This window comes from Cetorhinus maximus, chromosome 3, assembly GCF_964194155.1.
Source record: "Cetorhinus maximus chromosome 3, sCetMax3.hap1.1, whole genome shotgun sequence".
NCBI lineage: Eukaryota > Metazoa > Chordata > Chondrichthyes > Lamniformes > Cetorhinidae > Cetorhinus > Cetorhinus maximus.
The window spans coordinates 106,155,667-106,172,292 of record NC_135881.1 but is presented as its reverse complement, the minus strand read 5'-3'; positions in this window follow the sequence as shown (position 1 = coordinate 106,172,292).

Sequence of the window (16,626 nt, the reverse complement as noted above, 5' to 3'; positions counted from 1 at the left end):
GAAGCGTTGAGAGGTGTGCGCAGGGCTGCACTTCAAGTATGTCGTCCGGTGTGGGAAAGCGGCAAGGTGATGTCATGGCGGGCAAATCAGAGACCACCCACTAGCAAAATGGTGTGTTTCCTGGGAATGCATGATTAATGAGGTGGGTTTTGAATGATAGAGCATGAAAAGCCGCCATTGCGGCCGGGGGGTAAAACATTCTTATTCCCACCCGCTACCACACTTAGTTCAAATCTAGGACAATTCCACCCCGGACAACATTCAGGCTTGGGCTGATAAGTAGCAAGTAACAATCACATCACACGAGTGCCAAGCAATGACCATCTACAACAAGAGAATCTAACCATTACCCCTTGACATTCAATGGCATTACCATCACTGAATCCCCCAATATCAACACCCAGGGAAGTTACCATTGATCAGATACTAAACTTGACTGGCTATATAAATACCGTAGCTACAAGAGCAGGTTAGAGTCCAGAAATTTTGTGGCGAGTAACTCACCTCCTGATTCCCCAAAGCCTGTCTACCATCTGCAGGAGTGTGATGGAATATCCTCCACTTGCCTGGATGAGCACAGCTCTCACAACACTCAAGAAGCTCGACACCATCCAAGACAAAGCAGCCCGCTTGATTGGCACCCCATCCACAAATATTCACTCCCTCCACCACCGATGCACAGTAGCTGCAGTATGTACCATCTCTGCAGCGACTCACCAAGGCTCCTTAGACAGCACCTTCCAACCCCACGACCTCTACCACCTAGAAGGACAAGGGCAGCAGATAGAAGGAACACCAACATCTGGAAGATCCCCTCCAAGTCACTCAGCATCCTGACTTGGAAATATACCACAGTTCCTTCACTGTCGTTGGGTCAAAATCCTGGCACTCCCTCCGTAACAGCATTGTAGGTGTACCTACGCCACATGGACTGCAGTGGTTCAAGAAGGCAGCTCACCACCACCTTCTCAAGGGCAATAGTGATATTCAGCTGACTTTTCAGCAAATATTTACATCTATTTCTTCCATGAGCACAAAACCTAGGAATATGCAGTGGAAAGGTCACAGTATGCTGATCGCCTTGGGTGAAATGCATTTATATATCACATTAAACACAGGCTGTAGTTCCTCCAATACATATAATAAATAAAACTAGCATTACGATAAACTTGGTTGTCATCGAATTTTTTCAAAATGCATGTTTTGCAGATAAGGGGTGGTAATGGAAGTTAACTTGGATAAAAAGAAAGAAAGAAAAAGACAAAGAACTCCTCAGTGGCCCTGATGAATCAGTATTTGTTCCTGCTTTGGCTGTGTTTCTACTGCTAGCTCTTTGTTAGTTTTCTCCTCAGGTACCATAGTTCGTTACAATAGAATTCCTCAATCACACATAGCTCTATGTCTCTTTTTCTGGCGACATTGTACAGAGTGCATCACACTTCTACCACTCTAGCAACTGTTAGCTTGGTTCAGTGGCAGTACACTTTAACCTTAATTGTTGCTTAATGAGCCCTCAATAGGCCCAAAACTCATTAATGCTGGGATGTGCATTAACACGCATTAAACTGGATCACTCCCTGGAGGAATTTTAGGAGTATGGGCAAAAATCTGTTAGTGCTTTGTTAATGCTGACACAAGAAATTAATGTACATTAAGGCAAAATGTTGTGAAACTCCAGTTCTAATTTGCAGTATCCTTGATTTTATGATGATTACAATAACTTATTGGCTATCCGGAAGTGTGAATTCAGTATAGTGACCACACCCAATTCTCTGATCTGCTTCCTGTCAAGTGAAGTTTCATGCCTGCAACACAGTCCTACAAATTGGTGTACATGTTAATTGTAATGCACAGAGGAATTTCACTTCAGTACATTTTAACAAGTCAAATAGTCTTCATTACTTGAATGTGTGTAATTAAACAAATATGCAAGGCTTGTTTAATTTTACCTGGTAGTGTAAATATTAATTTTGAAGAGAGCCAACCTAGTCTGGATCAGCTACAGACCATTCAATTCTTCAGCAACTCAATATTCATGCAGAAAACATAGGCCTTGAATTTCCATAAGGGTTGTCCCATGTACTGACATAACTCCAACAGGAAATCAATGGAATCCACAGAGAAACAAGCACACAGCCTTTTTTTTCATGCATTTAAACATTTCACTGGTGCTTTCACCAATGTCCCATTGAAATTATGTTCAGAAGGCAAGACAACTCCCACAGAGGTTCAGGATCAGACTATCTACATCGAGTAACATCAGCAATTTATATTTATATCGTGCCTTGAGTGTGGTACAATGTCCCAAGGCAGTTCATAGGAGCATTGTTAAACAGTTTGACACCAGGCCACGTAAGGAGATATTATGGCAGACTTGGTCAGAGCAGTGTGATTTTAGGAACATCTTAAAGGAGGAAAGAGAGATAGATTGAGCAGTTTAGGGAGGGAATTGCAAGCTTTGAGTCTCAGCAGCTGAAGATACAATCTTCTATAGTGAAGCAATTAAAATCGAGGACACACTAGAGACCAAAATTGGAGAAAAACAAATACCTCAGGGAGTTGTAGGGCTGGAGGAGGTTACAGCTATAAGGAGCGACGAGGCCATAGACAGATTTCAAAACAAGGATGAGAATTTCAAAATCCATGTGCTGCTCAACCGGGATCAATATCCATCAGCGTATACAAGGATGATGAGAGAACAGGACTTGGTGTGAGTTAGGATACAGAAAGCAAAGTTTTGGGTGAGTTTAAGTTTGTGGAAGATGGGCGGCTGTTCTGGAATTCATTGGAATAGTCAAATCTAGATGTACCACAAGCATGGATGAGGAGATGCAGAGAACTGTGAGCCTGCATTGGCTTGGGTCCACACAACTTATTTAATTTGATGGTGAAATTTTATAAAAACTAACAGACCTCAAAATTCCATAGAGCTTCTGTCAGTCTTCCTTCATTCCTAAGGTGAGAGACAGGCAGAACCCTCAAGGAAACATGCATGTTGGATCTCAATTGTTTCTGGGAGTTCCCATATTTGACTTGTCAGGGTATGGAACTTCTGGCTCTCCTTTATAAGGCAAATGACGAGCCAAAAGTCATGGCCAATGTGGGGACTCCCTAAGCTGGGGGTTTCTGATCCTGAACTTGAATGGAGGCCAGGTGTAAATCATCATGATCTCACTCAATTGTTTACCTTACATTTGGGTTCCCTGCAATCTCTTCTACCCCTATAAACCACTCAAGATTCTCCATTTCTCTGTGTCTAGCCTCTTGTACATCCCCCAACCTTTTGCCCTACCACTGGCAGCCACACCTTCCATTGCCCCATGCTGTAGAACTACTGCCTAAACCCCTCTGCTTCTGTATCTCTCTCTTATCCTTTAAAACCCATCGCTTCTACGAAGTGTTTAGTCACTTCTCCCATTAATCTCCTTCTTTGACACAGCTCAGTTTTTCCTTATTCTTCTATGAAGCAGCTTGGGCCTTTTTATCTACATTTTTTTTATTGTGCATTCATGGAATGTGGGTGTCACTAGAACAGCCAGTATTTATTGCTCATTTCTAATTACCCTTGAAGATAGAGCTGAGTCACATTTTCGAATACCCCTGCAGTGGCTTGCTAGACTATTTCATAGAGCAGTTAAGAATCAAGCACATATGGGTCTGGAGTCATATATAAGTCAGGCTAGGTAGCGAAGGCAGGTTTCCTTTCCTAAAGGACATTCCTGAACCAGATGGGTTTCCAGATGGGTGGGCTGGTTTTTAATTGAGGTGACAGGGGTCTTGACCATTGACTGGAGAGTTGGCAAGAGCCCCACATCACCTCCTTTTGGGAAGGCCCGCCGATATTAAGTGCTTCTCAGGCACTTAAGTAGCCAGTGGTGAGCTTCCCCTGGGATCAAGGAAATCCTATTCCCCAAGAGCTATCCTCCAAGAGCTGCCGGTCAATCAGAGGCCGATAGCTTTCCATTGCAGGCAGCACCTGTGGAAGCAGTGGCAGCTGCCAACAATGCACCAAGGGAGAGGTCTAGGATCACTGAGGGACCTAGGTCACAGGTGAGTCAGGGCATGTTGGGGGTCACGGGTGGGGGTCTTGGGAGGATGGGTTTTGGGGAATTGGCAGCAAGGGTTCTCAGTGGGCCCTTGATCAGGCACTGAGTTCCTTTGAACAAGGGACCCATGCAGGAGTCCACGAGCAAATACGACAGCTAGTTGAATACAAGCAGCGGTGGAATGAGGCCCTTAAGAGGGTATTAATTGCTGTTCATGAGCCTTCCTGCCCCAAACCTAATTTGGGCAGAGGCAGGGAGGAAAGAAACAATGCACAAAAAGCCATGGCTGATGGCATACTCTAGGTGAATACTTTAAAAACCAACTGAGCGCATAGACATGTGCAGAAAAAATTATAAGGAGGGTTGAAAATAGACATGGGTGGAAACTACAGAAGAAGGTTGTTGAAACAAAGGTTTATATCAGATGTGATTAACCAATGCAATTCTAGTTTTTAATAGAAATATAAAATGAACACCTAACTCATTTTGCAGGCTAGTCAATTAAAAACCTGAGACGTACTATGAAATAGAGTGACCCCATTGAAGAGCCTGTACTGAGCAGTAGACTAGTGATAGAAATGTTGGGAATGATTAGTCAGTCTGAAAGCCCTCTTGTCACAGCCATCATGGCCTGGTGTATAATTTCAGGAGGTGAGCAGCAGTGTAAAGCTACTCTGTAGAAGTGGCCTGATTGGCAGGAGTTCTTGATTTTTTAACTCATATATATGACAGGCAGCTAACAAGAGCTAGCAATATTTATTTCTTATTGCTGGGCTGTACAGGGACATGCTTGTATTCTCCTACTTTCTGCTGGGCTGCAGACAAAAAACCTGTTGAAGGCTCCCTGGTTAGAATCACACAACCAAATCAGCTCTGATCACTCAGAACTAAAGTCATTTAATTCAGGATTTCAAACAAAATTGTCATAGATTATCCATATTAATTTTAATGTAGAGAACACTAAACCAGTAGTCATATAAATAAATTATTGAAGGAGTTGTATACTTAAGAGTAAACTGTTTCCCTTAAACTGCATTAAACTAGCCTTAGAAGTGTTTTGCTTTATACCACCACTGCGGTTAATAGAGCCTCAATTTAGAATCAGCTATAAATGAAGAATAAGACAAATGATACCACATACTCACTAACCTACCTCTTTCCACAGCCATTCCATCCTTTCCCACATTCTACTGTTCTTTATCCCACTTTCTGGGAGTGGGTGATATTTCAGTAAAAAGTTGTGAATTCTGCATAGTCTACACCTGAATGCACAATCACAAGTCTGAGGATATATCTGTGTTACTTAATTTTGAGACAATCCTTAGCCTTTCTATAGCTTCAGGTTTGCAAAGGAAAATGTCACCCATAATCAGCAGCAACAACATGCCACAGGAGAATGAAGAACAACCATCGATTCTTTAAGCAAGAATGAGAAAGGAGCTCTACAGCCTTGGGCAGGCATAATGGGAAAGTACTAAGAGACATGAAAGGTGGAGAAGAGCTCCTGGGTCCAGGTTGGTACTGGAATGACTTATCTGAAGTACTCTGAGCAGTTGTAGTCTCCACATATTCTAAGTAATTGAAAAGGTGCCTATCATTGCTCAGTTACTTCTTCTAAATCAAACGTGAGGGTACATTTCCAAGAATGAATGAACTTTGTGTCCCTCTCAGGCTCTTTACAGAAATAATAGAATCGTGGAATCATAGAAGCATAGAATGGTTACAACACAGAAGGAGGCCATTTGGCCCATCATGTCCATGCCAGCTTTCTCCAAGAGCAACTCAGTGAGACCCACTACCCCACCCTTATCCCGTAGCCCTGCAGAACCCTTTATTTTGAAGTGCTTATGCAACCCCCTGTTGAAAGCCACAATTGAATTTGCCCCCACCGTACTTTCAGGCAGTGCATTCTGGATCCTAAACATTCGCTGTATGTAAGAGCATTTTCCTCTGTTGCTATTTGCACCTGCGGATCACCAACTTTCTTAGCTATGCTTCAACTGTTTTTATTTATGCACTGTGAACTGAAATTAGACCTTATCGCATTCATTCTTACTCTGACCTCACAAAGAGCACCTAATACTAGTACTGTTTGTCTCTCCCAATCCTTTGTGCACTTTGTTACTCCTTTCTAATGCTACACCCTGGTTCCCATTCCCCCGCCAAGTTAATTTAAATGCTCTCCATCATTTAATAAACTGCCCCATGAGGACATTGGGCCTGACTCTGTCAAGGTGCAACCTGTCCAGCCTGTATAGATCCCACCTTCCCAGAACTAGTCCCAGTATGCCAGGAGCTGAATTATATGGGCACCTTGGACCCCGCCACCAGTCCTGCCACCCCTCACCCTCCCAGTTAAAATGTTGGACGGGAGCCCGGACCGGCTGACCCACAGCCATTTAATAGCTGATTGGCTGTTAATAGAGAGCTGCCAGCCAATTAGAAGTGGGTGGGAAGGAAGCAGGCATGCTGCCAATGGCACGGCAACCTAATTTATGGGTACATGCACCTGCTTTCCTGATCCTGGGTATCCCGTATTATTCAGCCCCAGTAGTCTTACACTCTCCCTTATTCACCATCTCTGTGTCCACATATTCATTTGCTTTATCTTCCTCTTTCTTGTTCACTACATTGTGGTACCAAGGGTAATCAGGAGATTATCACTCTCAAGGTCTTGTTTGCTGGTCTTCTTCATAGCTCCTTAAAATCTGTCTGCAGGACCTCATTCCTTTTTCTACTTATGTCTTTGATACTGATATGGACCATGATGTCTGGCTGTTCACACCACTCCCCTCAGAATTCCCTGTACCTAATCAGTGACATCTTGGATCCTAGCACCAGAGAGGCAACATAACATCTTTGAATCTTGTCTGCAGCCACAGAACATCCATCTCTTCCCCTAACTATAGAATTCTCTATCACTATTGCTTTCCCAATCTTCCTCCTGTCCTCTCTGTACAGCTGAATCAGCCATGGTGCCGTGCATTCAGCTATGGTTACAGCTCCCAGATGAACCACCAATCACACAGACATTCAGAAATGAATACGGGTTGGAGAGCTCAATGCACTCAAGGAACTATTGCACAACCTGCCTGTTCCTCCTTGACTGCTTAGAAGTCACTCACTTTTTTCTATCTGAACATCATTAAGATACAAGGTAGCCACCTCTAGGAATGTACTATCCAAGTAGCTCTCAGCCTCTCATTATGTATTATTGGCTGAGAGCCAAGAAAACCATTATTCCTTTGAAACACCTCAGCCCCAGAGAAAATATTGCTTGATGGACAGTTCTGGATCTCTGATCAAAGCTGTCAATTTCACAATATTTATTTACACAAGACTAAGAGATTTCAAGTGCTTGCAGTTTCAGCTATTAATACTTGAAATGGTCTGGATGATTGACATTTTTATTGGGCTATAGTAAAAAGGAGGTTTTTTTTTAAAGAAAGTTGGAAGCTAGCAATGAATGATATTTTTTAAAGCTTCTTTTACACATCCTGCTGTCACTGTATGGCTTATTGGTTCTATACAGTGTATAATGGGTATGGAATTACCATAGCTTGGCATGAGGGACCATAGGGGTTGCTTGGGAAGCATAACAATGCATGGGTGGAATAGGGAGCCATAGGGGTTGGTTGGGGGTGGACATGCCTTGACGTGGAGGTCATGAAGGGTCCATAGGGATGGATGAGGCACGCACCTTAGCATGGGGGACATGAAAAGGACCGTTTGAACTTACCTCAAAGGTTTCTGCCATGCAGACTAGATTCATAACACCTCAGAGGTGCCATGAAGCAAGATTCTTTGAAAAACTGGCCTAAATCCATGAAAATTGTGGAGGACTAGGACATGCCTATCCCTGCAATGGAGCCGGCCAGGCTGGGAGTGTCAGCTATGAGTTCGCAACCCGAACCAATCCGCAGCCTTAAAAGGTGCTCCTGAAAATCGGAAACCCCAGGAATGGGGTGGGGAATCCTGGAATCGGGATGCACCCACCATTTTTAAAGGGCTCCAGAGTCACCCCGACTTAATGAAAATCCAGCCCTCTATATTTTGTAAACACATATTTTAGGCCCAAAAATCGCAATAGTTATTTCCACCCAAGAATTGTGCTATCCTTTACAGGACCTTGAGGGTTCCTTCACTTCTCTTGGGACCAAACCAAGGTGTGTCACTGCTCTCAGAGATCTACTCTGATTCTCCATAGTGTTCCAGCTATTCTCCAAGGTATGAGGTTGTTTTGGGCCCTTGCCCAAATCTGGCTGGGCAACCTCTGAAACTCTGCAAGCACATCATGATTGTGGACACCCTAGCACAAGCATGAGCCTCACTGTTTTCTTGCTAAGGGACTCCAAAATCATAAAACACCCTTGCTTCAGATAGCCTTTTGCCACTGGCATCAGCTACCTCCAAGCACCAGCTGCTGGCAGCTTTCTCTCTCTGCTTGTTTCCAAGTTGTTTCAGCTCCAGGTGTAAACTGCCTGTTTTCTGTGAAAAATCACACAGATAAACCCAAAACAAAAGGGTACCTCCAAGAAAAGTATCCCCATGGCAACCATCAAGCCTGGGATGTCCTCAATAGAGATTTCAACTAATTACCTTAATTCCAAAACCTGTCCTTTGATCCAAAAAGTATATTGATACTTTAAGACCCTCCCTTGTTTACCAGTGTTGTAAGGGTGGCCGAGTTGCTACTATTAATGATAGAATTGATCTGCAGACGCTTCTTGGGTAGAAACATTAAGTTTATTTACAATGTACTCAGCAGAACCTACATGTGTCCTTTCAACTCCAACTGTATCTCCATGCTGACTGCTAGAGGTAGCCCGCGCTACTCTCCTATTGGTTACTACAGATCATGTGATCTTCCTTAACATGCATTATTCTTAAAGGTACATTACACAGTAAATAAAACTATAGTTACTACATTCCTCCCCCTTTAACTTAGCTATACATATTATATTTAGAAGCACATACTTTTCAAGACAACATTTACATTGGGTAAGGAATTTACAAGTTCAGTCTTTCAGGTGGTTTCCTGGTCCGTGTGGAACATCACAGCTCCACAACTTCAGATTCTTTGTCAGGAACATCCATTTCTGGAGTTGCTTGAACATCAGGTGCTTCGCTGGGCATTTGCAGCTCTGTATCCTCAACTCTTACTGGAACATCAGACATGTCCTGTACCCTCAACAGGAAACACAGACCCGGTCATGATCACTGGTGGAAGCAAATCTTGATGATTTGTCTCCCCCTTCCTTAAATGATTCACATGTTTCCGGATGATAAGGCCTTCCACCTCCACGTGGTCCAGTCACCATACTTACTTCATCCAGTAACCACTTAGGTCCTTCTCTGAAATTTTTCATGTATACCGGCTCTCCCACGGTAAATTTCCTCTCGTGGCTATGACAGTCATGTCTAGTTTTCTGGCTTCCCTGACTCCTTTCCACCTTCCCCACTAAATTCGGCATTATTCAGCTCAATCTTGTACTGAGACAACGTCTGAACGCTAACTCCACAGGTGTGACACCTGTTGCTATGTGAGGGGTAGTCCTGTAATGAAAAAGAAAGCATGCTAGCTTGGTTGGTCTTGAACCTTTGAACTGCTCTTTTGGCCAGTCCATTTGAGGAAGGGTGGTGTGGTGCAGTTTTTACATGAGTGACACCATTGAGGCTGATAAACCATTGAAACTCAGCACTCATAAATGCTGTGCCGTTATCGGAAATAACTACTTCTGGTAGTCCATGAATGGCAAAACTCTGACGTAGTTTCTCAATTGTAGCACCCGATATTGGTGACTTCACCTCATATACGTCCGACCATTTTGAACAGGTATTGACAATGAGCAGAAACTTTGTTTCCATGAAAAGTCCGACATAGTCAATGTGTTACGGTACCCAGGGTCCACCTGGCCACTCCCATGGGTGTAATGGAGCTGTCACTGGTAAATTTTGCAGTTGCTGACATTGCACACAGTGCTTTACTAAACTGTTTATTTCACCATCCATCCCAGGCCACCATAGATAGCTGCGTGCTATGGTCTTCATTTGGGAAATTCCTGTATGGGCACTGTGGAGTTCAATTAAAAGTGGCTCCCTTACCTTTGGAGGAACTATCACTCGTGCTCCCCACAATAAGATGCCACCCTGGCAGGTTACTTCATATCTTTTGTTGAAGTACGGCTTCATTTCGTCAGATACAGGCTCCTGTGACCAACACTGTAGCACCTGTTCTCGTACTTGAGATGGGACTTGGTCCCGACTTGTCCAGTCTCTGATCTGTCGAGCACACACCAGTGAGGAATCTAAGAAATTTAACGGTAAAACAAGTTCCTGTGGAACTGGGATGTTCTCATCATTTTTTTGTAAAAGCAAACGTCTAAGGGCATCGGCGTTTGCAATTTTATTGCCTGGCTTATGCACAAAAGTGTTTTCATATGTTGCCAGAATTAAGGCCCTATTAGTACTTTTGTGTCTTTTTTCTATTTGCCTTCATGTTTCTTGCGCAGGCCTTAATCTCGGCCTTCTTCTTGACTTCACTGTTGGCCAGACTTCTCTCAGATGCAACCTCAACTTGTCTGAGCTGAGTGGTTGAGTCTCCCAAAATTTCATTATCTGCTGCTTGTTGCAAAATTCTGTGACTTCTGCTTCCAAAGTCTCTTTGGCTTCATGTAGCTGATTCTTCAGCTCTTGCATCTCTTTTTTGTATTTGTTTGCTGCTTCCTGGAAAAGTGAGCATGGTTGTGCCTTCTCAGCCAAGTCATTGGGTAGAAGTTTCTGTCTGTTGGGCGGGCAGTGCGGGAACAGGCACGGGTGGGTGCGGACCCGATCGCCGCCCACAATTGGGTCCCCACTGCCATTTTACACGGACGGGCCAATTAAGGCCCAACCAGTGTGAATCACGGCTCCCGAGGACAGCGGGAGTGGGCAAGCGGCGGTGGGACTGCTATGACCGTCGGGTCCAATGGTGACCCCGCGGCCTGTTTAAAAAGCCGCTGCAGCCTTTCCAAGACTGTGAATCATTGCCACTGGAATGGCTCCCCAGAGCACTGCCAATGAGCAGGCCAGGCAGGAGGCTAGGGCAGAGGGGCACTGTGCCCCTCGCTTTTCTGATGATTGCCTTGCTTCTCTCCTCGAGGAGGTGGAAGCACGGCGGGAGGTGCTGGTTCCCCAGGACGGGAGGAGGAGGCTCCCCGCACATGACCAAACGTGCCTGAGAGGAGGTGGTGGAGATAGTGAGCTCCCGCGATGTGGTGCGACACACCTGGGTCTAGTGTCACAAGCGCTTCAACAACCTGTTACGCTCGGGAAAGGTGAGCACCATGTTGGCTTTTGTCACTTAACCCAGCAGGTAGGCTTCCCCCCCTGGCGCCACCCCCCCAACCCCCATGTCTGAGTGTAGTGACTGCACTGAATCATTGATGGCATGTGTCCTTCACTGGGTGGGCCAGCAGATATTGCCCATGCCGAGGTCACCCTGAGAGGATAGTGCTGAGATGGGTTCTGCCCCCGCAGCATGTGGTACACTGAGGCCCACATTACTGTTTTGGGGGCAACCTGGAGGAGCTGCACCTGGGCACAGTGCTGGAACTCCAGGACATGTCAAATTCAGGGTGATGACATGCCTGGAGGGGAGCTTCAAAGCGGTGTGGCACTGATCGATCTGCTGCCCTCTGCGCTCCACGTGCTTGTGCCTTCTTGTGATGGAAGGTTAGACCGTGTGGTGCCACATGTGATGTAGGCAGCATTTGGCCATGGGGGTAGTGGGGGGGACAGGCCTGGCATCTTTGTGTGAGCGATCGGCAGCAGCGGGTGAGGAGGCACTGGAGCCCTGCAATGTCCCACTCTGGTTGGGATGGGCCGTCCATGAAGAGAGCCCAGGTACAATTTGCACAATTCAATGCTCGTCTCTCCTTTTCAGGAGAAGAATGCACATAATGCAGCCGAGCGGGTGAGGACTAGCGGCTGCCCAGCACAGTTGGCGACTCTCAGCCGCTTCGAGCAGGAGGCCCTAGATTTGGAGAGGCGCCATGCGCCCAGGTCCACCGGTGTCAGTGAGGCTGGGGTGCCATGGGCAGGTATGTTTGCCCAGCAGTGAGGTCACCATTGTTCTCCCAGCAGCCACGGCAGTGCTGAATGTTCAGTGATTGACGTTTGCAACATGGCTTGATCATTGATTATGGAAGGATGAGCGCATAATGATCCAGGGGACAGGGATGTACATTGACATTGTCTCCACATTAACTGATCCAATGTCCTTGTTCTTCCTTTCAGCATCAGCGGAGCAGGGCCGGGAGGAGGAGCAGAGGCCCCCTTCTCACACCTGAGGGCCCTGAAGTCACGGACTCACCAGCATCACACCATCTCTGCCAGGCAGGCACCAGCACAGATACTAGCACCTTAGTGGGAATTAGAACATTGGCTAGTGTCCCGGGGCACAGCAGTGAGTGCACTTCACAGTCGCTGGAGGAGCTGGCAGAGACAGAGAGTGCCCATGGCACCAGCAATTGGAAGACTGCAGGGGACAAGGCACATGCTCAGTTGGTGCCTGATGATGTGTCTCTTGAGTTGTCCGCGACGCAGCAGGGGCAGGAAATGTGGCTGGGTGTGTGGGAGCATCTGGTAGAGATACACGAGGCTATGCTTGGCTTGGTCTCCGTGGTGGAGGAGTCTATGTGGATTTTAACCGATGCAATGAGCCTCATAGTTGAGCGCCATGCGTCCTCCATGGAGTGAGTGGCGACTCTCGTGGAGAGGCTCCTCCAGGAGACCAATCAAGCCTTCCTGGGGATGTGCTCAGACCAGCAAGCCATAGCATCGGCATTGACCTCAGCTGGTCAGTGCCAGTGTGTGAGAAGGTCTGGGCAACAAGTTTCCCAGCTCGATGCCCACCCATCCACGGTAAGCAGGGAGGTCCGAAGCGACCTCACGTCAGTGCAGCAGCTGCCTGTCTTCTCTGCGGGCTCCTCTCAGGGCAGCGGCAGCTCATCCGCCCCTCTGCCAGTGACCTTTGCACCTGGTGAGGCTGTGACGACTGGGAAAATGCCAGCTGTGGAACTGGCAGCTCCCTCCCAGGCGGGGCCAGCACAGGCTCCACGGGCCAGAGGACGACCGCCAAGGTCATCGAGGCCAACGGGACAGCAGAGTCAGCAGGCTGTCTCAGATGCCACTCTGACCGAGGGGACAGCACCAAGACATAGCACCCAAAAACGTAAACATAAGGCACCTTAGGTACACCACGGGTTTCTCACTGGTGCTCTTGTGTTGGCCCGCAATGAGATCTTTATGAGTTGGTGTGATTTTTAACATCTTTGTCATTTTGTTTTCTTAAGTTCCTTTGGCTGTAATATTAAATTCAGACATGTCACCACGGCTGAAGGTGCCTCTTTTGTTCTGCAGGTGGATGGTTTCCAATAATGTTATGAGTGTTTTGTGGGACATTCAGCTTTATTAACAAGGCCGTTAGTTAATGTTCCTATCCAGGCAGATTATGCACTTAGGTATTGAGTATGGAGCCTACAGACCAGGCTTGTCCTGGAGGTCCATATGTAGTGGGCTAGCTAAAGATTAATTGGATTAAAGCTTCCCGGATGTCCCTGCCTCCCTGGAGTATGCCCGGGTCAGCATCTACCCCCTCAGCATTTCACTGTGCAGCTCATCCTTGGACTCACTGCTGGACTCATCATGTGCAGCTGCAGACACTGTGTCGACACCTTCATCGTCCACAGTATCTCCCCTTTCCTGTGCAAGATTGTGTAGAGCGCCGCATGCAACCACTATCAGCAAAACACGATCTGGGGGGTACTAGAATGTGTCCTCTGAGTGGTCCAGGCATCAGAAGTGCATCTTGAGAAGACCAATGGTTCTCTCCACCACAGCCCTTGTGGAGCCCTGGCTCCTATTGTACCGTTGCTCAGCTTCTGCTCTTGGATGGCGGAGAGGTGTCATGAACCACCTTCTGAGGGGATAACCCTTGTCACCGAGCAGCCATCCATCTAGCCGAGCTAGAGCACTGAAGAGCCCCGGCACGTGGGAGTGCCTGAGGATTTAGGCATTGTGGGAGCTGCCTGGGTGCCTTGCACAGACTTGTAAAATCAGCATCCCGTGACCACACACTATCTGCACGTTCATAGAGTGGAATCCCTTCCTGTCTATTGCACCCTGGACCTGGAGGAAGCCAGCAATGGCTGCTAAGCCTCTGGCTCGCTGGGTCTGGTTTGCCTGGTGCCAACGGTAGTGGATGAAGGTCAATGCACACCTGAACAGAGTGTCTGTAACCTGCTTGACACAAGTGTGGGCAGCTGATTGGGAGACTCTACAAAGATCACCCACCGAGCCCTGGAAGGAGCCAGAGGCATAGAAGTTGAGGGCAGCTGTGACCTTTAGAACCACTGGCATGGGGTGCCCACCCACACAGTTCATGGACATCTTAGGCCCAATCATCTGACAGATAGAGTTGACTGTCTCCCTTGACAGTCAGAGCCTCCTTCGACACTGCACCTCAGACATATTGAGGTAGCTGCTTCGCCGCCTGTAAACCCTGGCAGCAGGATAGTGGCATCTTCTGTAGCCCCTTCCACCGTGGACTATCTCTTGGCCCTGCGCCCCTTGTGCCTGCGCCTGTCCTCCCAAAGGTGGCTCCCCTGGAGGCAGAATGTGCACTCCTGGTCTCCTCCCCCTCCTAGCCCTCCCTTCCTCCTCAGAGGTGCCTCCAGTGATCAGTTCAGCTCCTATTCCCAGGCTAGGGGAAGGCTTCCTGAAACCTGCAGGCCCAAAAAAGATACCTCACTGCAGAGTGCTGACCTAAAGGTTGTGAGTCCAGACCAAGCAGCTGGCATGTGTTTTGAAGTATTGCAGATCACACAGGCAAGTATCAGTAACTTTGAAAAAAACAATATTTGTCAGAGCACAGTCGCTATCCCACTGAGCCCTCTTATCCAATCTGTGGATGAAGTTTATGCAAATGTGTCCTACCCGCCTGCCCATTGCACCGGTGCGCCAAAGATCGCACGGGCGCTGAGAAATCAGCATCGATTGGTGAATCAAGGGTCTTAAGTGGCCCATTAATTAATGGCGGGAGCGCATCGGATATCATCACACCTCCACCAAATGGAATATCGCTATGGCGCGCGGTGACATCGGGATGCTCGCCCGACGTCACTACGTGTCATTTTAGGTGCGGGCTTGCGGGAGCAGGCTCCGCTCACCAATGGAAAAATTCTGGCCAATGTTCTGTTGGTTCAGCAAAGTGCTGAATTCTTTCTGTTATTCTTCATACGTTTCCAGAAGTATGACTTTGATCCAAGGGAATCTTGTAGTGCGTGAAGGTATTTCAACAGGTTTTCTTTTTCCCTGCGAAGGTTGCTCACCTCATCCCGAACTCTGTCATCAAGCAGGGTCTCATGGAATTTTTTTCTGCTGCTCTTCCAGGTTTTGGCTTAAGACAGCCTGCATTTCTTCAGGTTGTTGAGTCCTTACTCGTTTTTCAAAACAGGAAGTTTTCCAGCTTCTTTTTCAAATCTCTGGCCAATCAAGGTTGACTCCCCTTAGCCAATTTTGCCACTGGAGGCTTAGTCCTCTGCCTCTCAATACCAAAACTGGTAGCTTTGCCGATTTGAAAAAAAAATCATTCACGGGATGTGGGCTTCGCTGGCTGGGCCAGCATTTATTGCCCATTCCTAGTTGCCCTTGAGAAAGTGTTGATGAACTGCCTTCTTGAACCGCTGTAGTCCATGTGGTGTAGGTACACCCCCAGTGCTGTTAGGAGGAGAGTTCCAGGATTTTGATGCATTGGCTTCCATAATGGACAGTTACGCTGCTTATGCCTCTTACTTGAATGTCTTCACCCATGTATGATCATACCTTGGTGGCTGTTTCTTCTAAACTTAATTGATGTTCACCATTATTCAGATATCTGAAGTTCTGTTCTCCAATTACTGTAGTGGAAGCTCCCGTGTCCACTTCCATTCTAACATGGTTTGCCATTTACTTTCACTGTGACAAATATTAGTTCGGTCTTTCTAACTTTCAGATTAAACAACAAGTAAATGTTTGGATTAGTTTTCATTGGGCTTCTTCTTTTGTTTAAAAGCCTGCTTGAATCTTTTCTTGCACTGCCTCATCATATGTCCATTTCTGTGACAATAGCAGCATTCAATTTTTTTAAACTTCTAATCGCTAAAAGACTGCTTGTTTCCACCTCTATTAAAATTATTCTTCGATTTTGCTGCTAAGTTATTTTTCTTTATTCTTTGGCTAACAGGGGCTGTTTCCTGCTTCTCAGAAGAGTCTTGCATTTTTGTGCCATTTTCAGTTAGGGTTTCCAGCCCGGTGTGGAGGACGGCACCATTTTTCACCCTGTATTGTTGTTGAATCGCTTACTGCACTTTCCATGGCCATCTCTATCCCTAGCACCTTCTTGAAATCTAGATTCACTTCGGACAATAATCTTTTCTGAATAGTGTCTTCCACACCACACACTATACGATCTCTGAGCATGTTGTTTAGAGTCGTACCAAACTCACAATGTTCCATTAGCTGCTTCAAATTTGCCATGTAGCATGCAATTGTCTCACCC